The sequence below is a fragment of the Zonotrichia albicollis genome, chromosome 13 (assembly GCF_047830755.1).
Source record: "Zonotrichia albicollis isolate bZonAlb1 chromosome 13, bZonAlb1.hap1, whole genome shotgun sequence".
Taxonomy (NCBI): domain Eukaryota; kingdom Metazoa; phylum Chordata; class Aves; order Passeriformes; family Passerellidae; genus Zonotrichia; species Zonotrichia albicollis.
The window spans coordinates 160,238-173,888 of NC_133831.1; the positions used below are offsets into that span (position 1 = coordinate 160,238).

At 39.9% G+C, this 13,651-nt stretch overlaps 1 long non-coding RNA gene across 1 annotated transcript; it reads right to left on the reverse strand.

Annotated features, from left to right (window-relative positions):
• Positions 1-6,105: 6,105 nt before the first annotated feature.
• Positions 6,106-8,133, reverse strand: LOC141730752 (uncharacterized). Its single transcript, XR_012582386.1, has 3 exons — positions 7,598-8,133; positions 7,007-7,071; positions 6,106-6,388 (listed from the first exon to the last, which is right to left on the reverse strand). It is a non-coding gene; the product is annotated as an uncharacterized LOC141730752 (long non-coding RNA).
• Positions 8,134-13,651: the final 5,518 nt, after the last annotated feature.

The following is a 13,651-nucleotide window of genomic DNA, read 5'->3' on the forward strand; positions in this document are numbered from 1 at the left end:
TATTTATATGATTTATTAATAAAAACAGGTCTACAACCTAATAAAACCCCCAATTTAACTATATTTAAGTATTTTTATATTTACAATCTATATTTATATATCTTTGTGCATATATATAATAGACTATCATTTATCTATATGATATCTTACAATTCTATACCATGAATTATAGTTTTATATATGTATCTGTTCTCAATATTTATGTTTACCACTCTAATGTAATATTTCTTTTTAAATGTATATTTATTTCTATTTTCATCTCTATATTAAACCATATAAATAAGCCACAACAATACCGTACCTTTGTCAGCACCGGCACGCAGCACACGCTCATCCCATCGCAGCACATCAAAACAAAACCTATTTTTATCACTAACGGAACAAACATCCCACAACATTGAACCCTCATAAACACTCAAATAAACCTAACCCAAAATAAATTTTAAATCCCACTTCAACTAGCCCAAAACCTGCGCACATGCTCATCATAAACATCCGCCTAAACCAGTATCTCAAAAACCCCAAAAACCTCAAATACACCTTGAAAATGACACAACTGCTAAGAAAAACAAACACCCACTAAAAATTAAATCAAACCAACTCACTAGACTCAAAACTGTACAACTGACCCTAAACAGTACTAAAAGAAGCCCCCAAAGCTCTACCTTTATGCTAATGCACAAATAAAAACCAATAATCTATAAAACTTAATTTAAAATTAAAAGAAAACTAATTCAAAGCATAAAAATAAAAAATCTAAACTGTTAAAATACTAAAAAATATCACTACCCAAATTAAAAAACATATTGCCTATAAAAACCCACCACGTGAATACCCCTGGCACCAAAAATAAAACTAAAAAAACCTATCGAACCAGAAAGAAAACGGAACTTAGGAAAACCAAAACCATAACGTTCAAGTACTCACACCACATCCCTTACCGGACAGCAACTATAAACAACATCAAACCATACAATCAATTCTAAAAACCACCTTAAAACCACTACATTGAAAAACCTTTCAAAAATTAAACACTGCATTTAACAAAAGCCATCGAATAAATTCACACCCACAAACTCCGCCAGCCCAGCTGGCCCAACCAAAGCTGTATGTTTATGCATACAGTAAACAAAACCAAAACCCCAGTAATACCTATCAGAAGTCTGTGAAAGAAACCTATTGAAATCAATCCTGCCTCAAATACAAACCAACCCATCCAGAAAGTTAGTTCACTCAAAAAACAACTTACACTGAGTTAATAATACCAAGAAATAAAACAACACACCATATACCACCAATGAATATAATAGTCAAGTAAAGAAAAACTACATTTTTTTTTCTTTTTGTTTTCTAAACTAACTTCTTTTATTAGCTAGAACAAAAGATTTTGCCAGGACTGTAACAACAACTTCTTCTCCTCCTTCTCCTTCTGAAATGTCCCTTTCCCAAATTCCTTACAACTTCTGAGTTTACATCCAAGCAAAAAGCGAAATTCGTGCACTTGTGCGTTCGATGCTCCTGTCAGATTCTCTGTTTCCCTCCACATCTTCTTACACTTTCAGTCTTCACCCTGTCCTGCCGTGATGAGTTTGACGGAAGAATTGGTAAACGTTAAGAGAGGCTTTCCCTGCCTCCCTCCCCAGCGCTGGTTTCCTTAGTGCATTTCATTCAATCCCAAGCCGGCAATGATACACGCTCACCTCAAGGCTCATGTTATGAACAAAAATTCAGTTAATATTTTTTTTGTGAGACGGAGTTGCAGGGACGCCATCAGGTCGGTCTCTGCCAGGATACTTAGTGCTTTGTTATTGTAATACCGGGTCGTTGAGGCTTATCTCTTCTTTTGTATTAGTAAAAAGCCTGGCTGGGTGCGGTGGACCCTTCCCCCGAGGCTGTGCTCTCTTACAACATAGGGAAGACACCTGAGAGGGTGGGGGGGGGTTATGCAAAGTGACTCCAAAGTCCAGAATGCTTTGTGGGACCCCGACTCGAAATGCAACGAGAAAACCCCAAAAACAACGAGCCAATTACGAATTGAGAGACTAAGGTGATGTCTGGATGTGAGGAGCCAAGTGCTGAGCCTGCAGAGATGCGGAGCCCCTCTCGCCCTGACCGTGGGAGTCGTCCCCAGCGCTGAGACTGAGGGGACCGCACTGACAACACAACATCTAAAAGGGACATCAAGCCCTAAAAAGCTCCCACCAGGACTGGATCCCCCGGCTCTGCCCCTAGTGGGGCTCATTAGGCGGTGACCGCACTCGCGCTAATTAGCGCGCACGAGAGCAGCGGGCTCGGTTCGCCTGAGCTCGGCTCCGTTCAGGCAGCCTCGCAAGCCTGGCCTCGGTTCGCTCGAGGCCGTCAGGTTCGGCCGGTCTCGCCTTGCTTCGGCTGAGCTCGTTCCATTCGGCCGAAGGAGGCGTCGTTCGATCGTGTTTTCACAAATATCTTTCTCTATAGATTGTATATTTCTATATTTAGATTTATACTTCTATAATACTTCTATTATTCCAAATAAAAACCCCGTCTCTAACCAAATAAATACAAAAAACAACCTTCTTTTAAACGAGATTGAAATATTTTTATACTTAGTATAATTATATTCCCATTCATATTTATAGTTTCTTTTGATGCAGTGTACTAATTATATATAATATATGTAAAGTTCTAGAAATGTATTTAAATTATTATTTATATTATGTGTCATATCTACTGCTACAACTAACTTTATATATATATCTGTATTTATTTATGATATATTCCTGTACTTAGATTTCTACATTTATATTGTTTGTATTTATAATTTTTATAATCAAAACCCTGCCTATTGACAAATAAAAACAACCTGCTTTATTTAGCTATTTAAAAAAATATTTTCATGATTATAATTTTCATGTTTATATTTATAATTTATTCTAGATTACATGAGAACACACCTGCTCCTGCACCCCAGTGGGGCTTCCTCTCCTGGGGACCTTGGGGTGCCCCAACGGCATCAGAGCCCCGAGTCTTCACCCCCCTCTCCTCTATTTAGAAACTACACAGGAACTTTTTTCTGGAAACAAAGACATTACCTAAATCCTCTCCCCGTGTCCCAGACAGATAGATGTTCAGTTATTAGTTGGCTGGGCAGCAGTTTCTTAAATAGAATGATAAACAAGATGTGAACTTTTTAGCTACAAGCAAATAGGCAAATCTGAACAAGGTACCGATGGCCAGCCACCGAAGTTATTTTGAAGCAATTTTTTAAACAATAAAATACTGCTACCACAAAAATAAAGCAAAAAGCTAACTACTGGCTAAGAAAAAATTAACTTTTGACAACAACAACATTCCAACCACACAGGCTTTTTTCCCGATATCATACCTTATAACTACCTCTCTTGGGAATTCTCATCATGTATCCCAAAAGGAATAAATACCTTAGAGCGTCCTAAAGCAAAAAGTAGCACACATGAGCTCCTCACACTCCTGGCAGTGCACTGAGCTCCTCACACTCCAGCGCAGCGTGCACTGAGTCTGCAACAAATTCTGCTCAGTGAGGGTCTGCAAACAAAGGTTCAACTGATGAATTGAACTGATTTTATAGGGATGTTTTCTAAGCACAGAAGCACAAAAAAGAACAAGCAGTAATAATTCTTAAATAAATCTGCAAGTTTTATTTAGCATATATGCGAGTGATTTCCACCCTGTGGCTTCTCACTTTGATTTGTCCGTAGGTTCAGGAAGATGACAATGCACACTCTGCCTTCCCTGAGCCCCCACGGCAGCTGAGCGCTGCTCCGTGTGCTCAGATCGTCAGGAGCTGGATTACACGTACCCGGACGGACTGGAACTGCTCTGCTGCAGATTCAGGAGACGACGGCAGAGAGGGGCTGGCCGAGGTGTCGTCCGAATTCCATTTCTGTGTGACGAGAAGCGGTTTGTTCCCAACAGCTGCAACATCCCCGGCTCGCTTCCGTGGTGAGTACCGATGGCACACAAATGGCAGCCCGAGGAAATCGTGTTCTGGGCTCCAAGTGGCTGGGACAGGGTCTGATTTTTTGTTTTGTATCTGTATGACGATTAGTACGACAGGGCTCTGAGGGATGACATGGCAACACAGAATAAAAAACTCCTCGATAGGATTACATTGACTTCTAGGAAAAGACAAAAGCGTATCACCCTTCTGAAATCTACTTTTAATCCAAAGCACGGGGATTGTCACTATACTGCACCTTCCAGCTTTTCAAAGCAGCTTACTTCTGAAGACCAGGAAACATTGATTTCTACAGAAACAATGGGCAACTCCCAGGTTAATTTAAGCACTACTCTTTAATAGGGGATCTGCCAGCATGCCAGTCCAGCTTCAAGTGCACTTTATTTCAGTCTAACATCCCCACAAAATTCTTCTCACATCTTCCAACCCTGAAATCTTCTTTTTTCCCTAAGGCTTCTCATCATTAGCAATTTCCAAGTAACATGGTATTTTTACAACATTCAAAAATGTCATGCTGGACTGTGCTAGAGAGTAATCTGCAAATATAAGCTTAGCAAAGATTGAATTGACTTGTCCAGAGAAAAAACCTACAAGTGAACACCCACACCTGCCTACAAAGAGCTGACAAGCCCCTGGCAGCTACCAGCATCAAAGCACAGTGGATGTTTCTAATAGAGGGTAAGGATAACAATACCACCTTTTGTTCTCTCCAGCTTGTTTTCCCTGCAGTCATATTTTGCTTCTTATGATTGTTTTAGTCTCTGTATCTTTTTGGACAGCACCGAGCCTGACGACAAGGACACGAGAGTCTTTCCCTGCCGTAGGGAGAGAACCAGGAAAACAGTTAAAAAAAGAACAGGGTAGTTTGAAATTCATACTTCCAGTGAGAAGCAGCGCCTAACAAACAGAACAAAAGCAAACAAAGCACGATACCTCCCTGGGGACAGAAGACTTATAAACCCTCCAGGATTTACGACCAACCCCTTCAGGACAGCAGCCAAGTGTCCCATGAGGTGGTGCTGCACCAAAGAACCACCTGACAGGTTCCAAAGAGTCAAATGCACAATATTTTGCAAAGCCGTAAAATCTTGCAAAATAACAAAAATACAATAGATATAAACTACAGGGCAAGAGTACAAGTGTTCGCTTTAAGAGCTGGAACCATCCAGGTGAGCACCTGATAACTGGATCCTCACCAGAGTTTGAACCCTTCGGTACACAGAAGGGTTTTCCCCAGAAATTTCACAGACTGAGTTTTGATAGAAGTACACTTGCCAGATCCTCAGAAGCATCACCCATTCTCCAGGTGTCTGGAGAGAACTGCAAATGGCTCTCACGTAGTTTGAGCTGGTTCTCCAAGGTCTCAGGGTGAATTTCACCAGATGCAACCAAATCGGGCGACTCCCAGTGGGACAGAAGGAACCCAAAGTTTGGGTAAGCAGAGCTGCAGCAAATACTGAGGAAACAAACATAACAGCGTAAAAAATAATAAACCATCCTTTTTTTTTCTCTTGCTTTTGTTTTTTTCTTATTCAGATCAGCATAGCAATTAAAGAGAAGGTGAAAAACTCACCATTACTGAACATTTCATCATCTGTAAGCCGAGCATCCTTAGCATAGAGGACTCCAAAGTTAAAATTCACCGATCCCTGGGAAATAAAACCAAATATTGTATGATAAACAGTCAAACAGCAGACATAAAAATTTGTTTCCTCTAAGGACTTTCAGGTATGTATGTATCTTTGCATACATCCTACACATTAGAACATACACTTTATACCATCACCTAATACATAATATTTTACCTTTAAATTTTGATAGTATAGCATGAATTTTTAACTTAAATTGGTGATCTATTATTATTAAGTTGGTACTGAAAGTTATTTCTGCTGTCACGTTCAAAAAAACATTTTTTTTTTTTTTTACTGTAATGAGCAATCGATTTCAAAGTCATCACAAGCCCATCAAAATACAAAGCTGTATTCACTGGGCGGGTCTGTGAGCTAGAAGTAGTTAGGCTTGGACTTCCCTCTTGTTCTTCCAGAACCGATAAATCCTGTCAACAAAACCAGGATCTTTAGCCCACTGCTGTGAAAGATTCTACAAGGATGATGATTTGATTTGTGTTTACAAGTTTTGATTTGAAATGGCCAGTTCAATGGATAAAGACAGTTTAAATAGTATTACGTTACTATTATTATTATTTCTATTATTATTTTTACTATTACTACTACTATTATTATCACCTGCTACTGGAAGAAACAAACCAGTCGTACCTATACTTAATTACTTTTATTTCCAGAAAATAATAAAGAAAAGGAACCAAACCAAAAAAAGTCACTTCCTACCTTTTATATCAAGGGATGAAAAATTTCTCTTGGTCTCTTCTCCAATTTATCAAGACTCATAGCACTGAAAGGCAAACAAAACAGTGCTTTATAGAAGGGCAAGTGCACATTTCAAGGCTGAACCACCAACCGATTGCAGTGACAGCAGTTACAACATGAATCGTTCTGAGAGCCTCTGTTAAATGCAATGTTCTGTGGAACTGCCATTTCTTTCCCAAAATACTAACTTCCAACACTTCCTAAACGTATTTTGTATTTTAAAACAACAGAAGTTAGTGAGACACTGTGTGGAGGTCAGGTTTAAATTTATTTCCTTCTAAAGCACAGAGCTCTGTTCCATCACCCTTCACTTCGGCTCTGCACTGAATCACGGTGAGCATTTGAGGAGTGCTCAATAACCAATTCTATTTCTCTCTTTTTCTAGTTCTCTCTATTCCTAAATAATTAAAGACAAGTCCAATGAAAAATTACAAGTTCAGCATCAAAGTCACACTTTTTCCCTTTGTCTGGTCAAGAACAGGCTCTAAATTCACTTAGTGCTGCCTGCAACGATTAAGACGTGCAAAACCATTTTTACATGTTTTATAGGTTTATCATAAAAGCCACGGAACGCAAGCTCTGAATTACAGGAAAAGGTACACAGTCAAATATCTAAAGGGATCACTTATTTGTAAATGCATACCTTGACAGAGATCGCACTGAGAACGTTTCTGTGGGACTCTAAGGGAGACATATTTTCTGAGTACCCTGTAAACAAGAAAAGCTAGGATATATTACAGGACATACCCACTTTTTCTACATATTCAAATAGGATTTTTAATAAAAACAACTCAGTTGAAAAAGAAAGAAGAAAACCAAGGTCATTTTACTCAGCTATATTTACTCCTGATTTAGAGAAAAAAAAAGTCACGGGTGCTGCAAAGAAAAAAAAAAGTGAACCATAAACGCCTACAGTACAATTTTAAAACAAGTGCTTGGATAAAAGAATCTCATGGAACGTGAAGTAGAAAAAAAGTGAAACCACTATCAGACCTGCCTATTTTCTCACCTTGGTACAAGAAAATCCTAAAAGCAGTATAAAGTCACTGCCTAAAACCGGTCATGGGATGTAACCAAGAAGAATTTAGGCATTTGCTAATCTAGACAGAAAGCTTTTCTGGATGCTAGTGTCAAATCACAAGTTTTGTCTTTCAGAAGCCCGACAATGCTGGAAAGCACTTTCCCTGGGGCTCGGGAGGGCAGGGGCAGAAGGGGATGAGTTTGCAGATCGCACCTGTGCCATCGGAAGGATACAGCCCGCCTGCTCCCTGCGCTGGGCATTCTCCCGGCCATCTCTGGCTTTACCGCTCAGCGCCGCTCCATCCGTTTGCATGGCAGAAAGAGCCTCGAGCACTAGCGCAGGCAGCAGCCCAGTCATTCCGGCGATATCGCAGCGCTCTCTGCTCGCAACGCCCAACACGCGGCGGAGCCGCCTCCGCCCGCAGCACCGGCAGCAGCCCGCGGGAGACGGCTGCGGCTCGGGGGCTGCTGCGCCTCCGCCAGCCTGAGGGCAGCCGCCCCACCGGGACCGCGGGAGCGCCCGGCGCCGCTCGCCCGGGGCGGCTCCTGCAGCTCCCGGCCCGCGGCAGCAAAGCACCGCCTCGCCCTCCGCCATCGCTACCGCTGAGTGAGGCCGAAGAACCGGGCCGACGCTCCTTCCGCGCTGCTCAGCTCCGTGCGGGCGGCCAGACGGAGGCTTCGCCCCTCCGGCGGCGCCGCCGCGGCGCCGTCCCGCGCGGGAGAGGTGCCGGGAGCAGCCCGCGCACAGCCCCGCGCGGCCGGCTGGCACGCCAGCCACTCCGGTGCCCCGTCAGCCGTTGCGTCACACGCCTCGCCGGCAGCAGGGCCTGCCGGGACTTGTAGTCTCGGGCTGACAGCCACTGCTCCGTCCTCCGCCACCGGGAGCTGCAGTCCCTCCCGGGCATCAAACGGGTCCTTCGCCCCCGGGCGGGGAAGGACCTGAGGCAGCAACGCTCCTCCCGAATGCCCTCTCTTTTTCGCTCCAACCTTTTTTCTTTTTTCACTCTGCTTTTCACCCCTTCCCTTCCCTCTTGTGGTCCTGATTCCTTTCCTTTCCTTCCCTTCCCTTTTTTTCTATTTCTGATCTTGGTTTTCCTTTCTAGCTTTAGAGTAAAAAAGCAGCAGTAGAAAGTTTCAGGCTACCTGGGAGTAAAAAAAACCTCCAAAACGAAAATGATGTAAAGAAAACTATTTATTCACTGGGAGCCTGAAATTTTCTACTGCTGCACATGACATAGAGCTTTTATTTCTTCTTATAGATAGTTGATATTTTATACTTACTTTATACAGCGCCCCCTGCCGTGTGTGTCGGCGAACTGCAGCCACAGTGCTCCCTGCCGTCTGTCCCGGCGCACTGCAGGCACAGCGCCCTCTGCCGTGTGCCCCGGAGACCTGCAGGGAGAGCGCTGCGGCGTCCTTCGGTTCTGTTTCAAGAAACTCGGCTCAATTCGGCTTGCTTCGGCTCTTGGTCTAAACTCGTTTCAGTTCGGCTCTACGGCCCAACTCGGCACGCTTGGGCTAAACTCGGTCACATTCGGCGCATTGTCTAAATGCGGCCAGTGTCGGCTACCCTCGGCTATCGATTCCAGTCGGCTATCATCGGCCCTTGGTGTAAACTCGGCTGTTTTCGGCCACACTCGGCTCTTCGGCTCAAGTCGCCTCTGTTCGGCCACACTCGGCTCTTCGGCTCAAGTCGCCTCTTCTCGGCAACACTCGGCTCTGCGCCTCTTCCGAACAATTCGGCCCCGCTCGAAATATACCTATTTTTACATTGGAAGTATACATTTCTCTTAGGATTTTTACTTCTCTAACACTTGCAGGATTCAAAATAAAACCCCTGCGTCCACCCATACATGCCAAATACAAACCCCTTTCATTTCAACTGTATTTAATTTTTTTTAAATAATATTTTTCAAATTTAGATCCACATTTATATTTAAATTCTATACTGATGTGTGTTCGATTTTGCATTTCTATTTTCCCATTTATTTATAAATTTATATTCTATGTTACAACTCTTCCTATTACTTCTATTTTTTTTCGTATTTTTATTCAGATCTTTATATATTTATTATATCTTTCTGTGTGAGGATTTTTATTTCTGTAGCACTTCCATTATTTAAAATAAAACCCCTGCCTCCACCCACGTTAAAGCCAAAAAGAAAACCCTTTCTTCTCAACTGTATTTCAATATTTTTTAAAATTCTGCTTTTCAGGTCCATATTCACATTTACATTTAAAATGTATACTTACGTATGCTGTTATTTGTATTCTCCATTACATCTCTTCCTATTATCTCTATTTACTTATATTTTGTGTTTATATATATATTTATATCTTGATTGTATATCTCAATATTGAGAAATATATACCAATAATATCTACATTCATATCATTTAAAATAAAAACCCTGCCTCTAACCCAGTAAGAATAAAAAAAACCCCAACCCTTTCTTTCAAACAATATTTAAATAGGTTTTATCCTTATGTCTGATTTTTATATTCCTATTTGCATTTATAATGTACATTAATGTATATTGCTTACTTATACATTTATCTTTATCAATCTCAATTTGTACATAAATTTATATTCTATATTACATCTGATGCGAGCAGTTATATATTTTTATACATATTTTTATACATTGATTATATATTTCTGCGTCAAGATTTTTACTTCTGTAACACTTATTTAAAATAAAACCCCTGCCTCTACTTAAATAAAAGCCAAAAAATTCCCTTTCTTTTAAACTATACTTACCTATTTTTATATTTATATTCCCATTTATAATTTATATTGCCGTATCATGTTATTTATATTCTATACTACAACTCTTCATATTACTTACCTATATTTATAGTTCAATTTGTAGTCATAGTTTAGCAATCTCCCTTTATATATTTATTATCTATTTCTATCTTAAGATTCACACTTCTATTATTTAAAATAAAACTCCTGCCTCTAACCAAATCAAAACCAAGGACACTTCTTTATTTCAACCACATTTAAAATTTAACAAGTAACTTTATCTTTCAAAATTATAATCATATTTAGATTGATAATTTTCATTCATTATATTCATAGATATTGTATATATCTTAGGGAGAATGCCCTCTAATATAATCATAGATAGAAAATTTCTGTATTGTATATTTCTTTTACTTGGATTTATTTAATATCAATATTTATAGATATTTGTATTTCCCTATATATTTGTATCTGAATTTTTATTTTATTTCTATTTATATGATTTATTAATAAAAACAGGTCTACAACCTAATAAAACCCCCAATTTAACTATATTTAAGTATTTTTATATTTACAATCTATATTTATATATCTTTGTGCATATATATAATAGACTATCATTTATCTATATGATATCTTACAATTCTATACCATGAATTATAGTTTTATATATGTATCTGTTCTCAATATTTATGTTTACCACTCTAATGTTATATTTCTTTTTAAATGTATATTTATTTCTATTTTCATCTCTATATTAAACCATATAAATAAGCCACAACAATACCGTACCTTTGTCAGCACCGGCACGCAGCACACGCTCATCCCATCGCAGCACATCAAAACAAAACCTATTTTTATCACTAACGGAACAAACATCCCACAACATTGAACCCTCATAAACACTCAAATAAACCTAACCCAAAATAAATTTTAAATCCCACTTCAACTAGCCCAAAACCTGCGCACATGCTCATCATAAACATCCGCCTAAACCAGTATCTCAAAAACCCCAAAAACCTCAAATACACCTTGAAAATGACACAACTGCTAAGAAAAACAAACACCCACTAAAAATTAAATCAAACCAACTCACTAGACTCAAAACTGTACAACTGACCCTAAACAGTACTAAAAGAAGCCCCCAAAGCTCTACCTTTATGCTAATGCACAAATAAAAACCAATAATCTATAAAACTTAATTTAAAATTAAAAGAAAACTAATTCAAAGCATAAAAATAAAAAATCTAAACTGTTAAAATACTAAAAAATATCACTACCCAAATTAAAAAACATATTGCCTATAAAAACCCACCACGTGAATACCCCTGGCACCAAAAATAAAACTAAAAAAACCTATCGAACCAGAAAGAAAACGGAACTTAGGAAAACCAAAACCATAACGTTCAAGTACTCACACCACATCCCTTACCGGACAGCAACTATAAACAACATCAAACCATACAATCAATTCTAAAAACCACCTTAAAACCACTACATTGAAAAACCTTTCAAAAATTAAACACTGCATTTAACAAAAGCCATCGAATAAATTCACACCCACAAACTCCGCCAGCCCACCTGGCCCAACCAAAGCTGGATGTTTATGCATACAGTAAACAAAACCAAAACCCCAGTAATACCTATCAGAAGTCTGTGAAAGAAACCTATTGAAATCAATCCTGCCTCAAATACAAACCAACCCATCCAGAAAGTTAGTTCACTCAAAAAACAACTTACACTGAGTTAATAATACCAAGAAATAAAACAACACACCATATACCACCAATGAATATAATAGTCAAGTAAAGAAAAACTACATTTTTTTTTCTTTTTGTTTTCTAAACTAACTTCTTTTATTAGCTAGAACAAAAGATTTTGCCAGGACTGTAACAACAACTTCTTCTCCTCCTTCTCCTTCTGAAATGTCCCTTTCCCAAATTCCTTACAACTTCTGAGTTTACATCCAAGCAAAAAGCGAAATTCGTGCACTTGTGCGTTCGATGCTCCTGTCAGATTCTCTGTTTCCCTCCACATCTTCTTACACTTTCAGTCTTCACCCTGTCCTGCCGTGATGAGTTTGACGGAAGAATTGGTAAACGTTAAGAGAGGCTTTCCCTGCCTCCCTCCCCAGCGCTGGTTTCCTTAGTGCATTTCATTCAATCCCAAGCCGGCAATGATACACGCTCACCTCAAGGCTCATGTTATGAACAAAAATTCAGTTAATATTTTTTTTGTGAGACGGAGTTGCAGGGACGCCATCAGGTCGGTCTCTGCCAGGATACTTAGTGCTTTGTTATTGTAATACCGGGTCGTTGAGGCTTATCTCTTCTTTTGTATTAGTAAAAAGCCTGGCTGGGTGCGGTGGACCCTTCCCCCGAGGCTGTGCTCTCTTACAACATAGGGAAGACACCTGAGAGGGTGGGGGGGGGTTATGCAAAGTGACTCCAAAGTCCAGAATGCTTTGTGGGACCCCGACTCGAAATGCAACGAGAAAACCCCAAAAACAACGAGCCAATTACGAATTGAGAGACTAAGGTGATGTCTGGATGTGAGGAGCCAAGTGCTGAGCCTGCAGAGATGCGGAGCCCCTCTCGCCCTGACCGTGGGAGTCGTCCCCAGCGCTGAGACTGAGGGGACCGCACTGACAACGCAACATCTAAAAGGGACATCAAGCCCTAAAAAGCTCCCACCAGGACTGGATCCCCCGGCTCTGCCCCTAGTGGGGCTCATTAGGCGGTGACCGCACTCGCGCTAATTAGCGCGCACGAGAGCAGCGGGCTCGGTTCGCCTGAGCTCGGCTCCGTTCAGGCAGCCTCGCAAGCCTGGCCTCGGTTCGCTCGAGGCCGTCAGGTTCGGCCGGTCTCGCCTTGCTTCGGCTGAGCTCGTTCCATTCGGCCGAAGGAGGCGTCGTTCGATCGTGTTTTTACAAATATCTTTCTCTATAGATTGTATATTTCTATATTTAGATTTATACTTCTATAATACTTCTATTATTCCAAATAAAAACCCCGTCTCTAACCAAATAAATACAAAAAACAACCTTCTTTTAAACGAGATTGAAATATTTTTATACTTAGTATAATTATATTCCCATTCATATTTATAGTTTCTTTTGATGCAGTGTACTAATTATATATAATATATGTAAAGTTCTAGAAATGTATTTAAATTATTATTTATATTATGTGTCATATCTACTGCTACAACTAACTTTATATATATATCTGTATTTATTTATGATATATTCCTGTACTTAGATTTCTACATTTATATTGTTTGTATTCATAATTTTTATAATCAAAACCCTGCCTATTGACAAATAAAAACAACCTGCTTTATTTAGCTATTTAAAAAAATATTTTCATGATTATAATTTTCATGTTTATATTTATAATTTATTCTAGATTACATGAGAACACACCTGCTCCTGCACCCCAGTGGGGCTTCCTCTCCTGGGGACCTTGGGGTGCCCCAACGGCATCAGAGCCCCGAGTCTTCACCCCCCTCTCCTCTATTT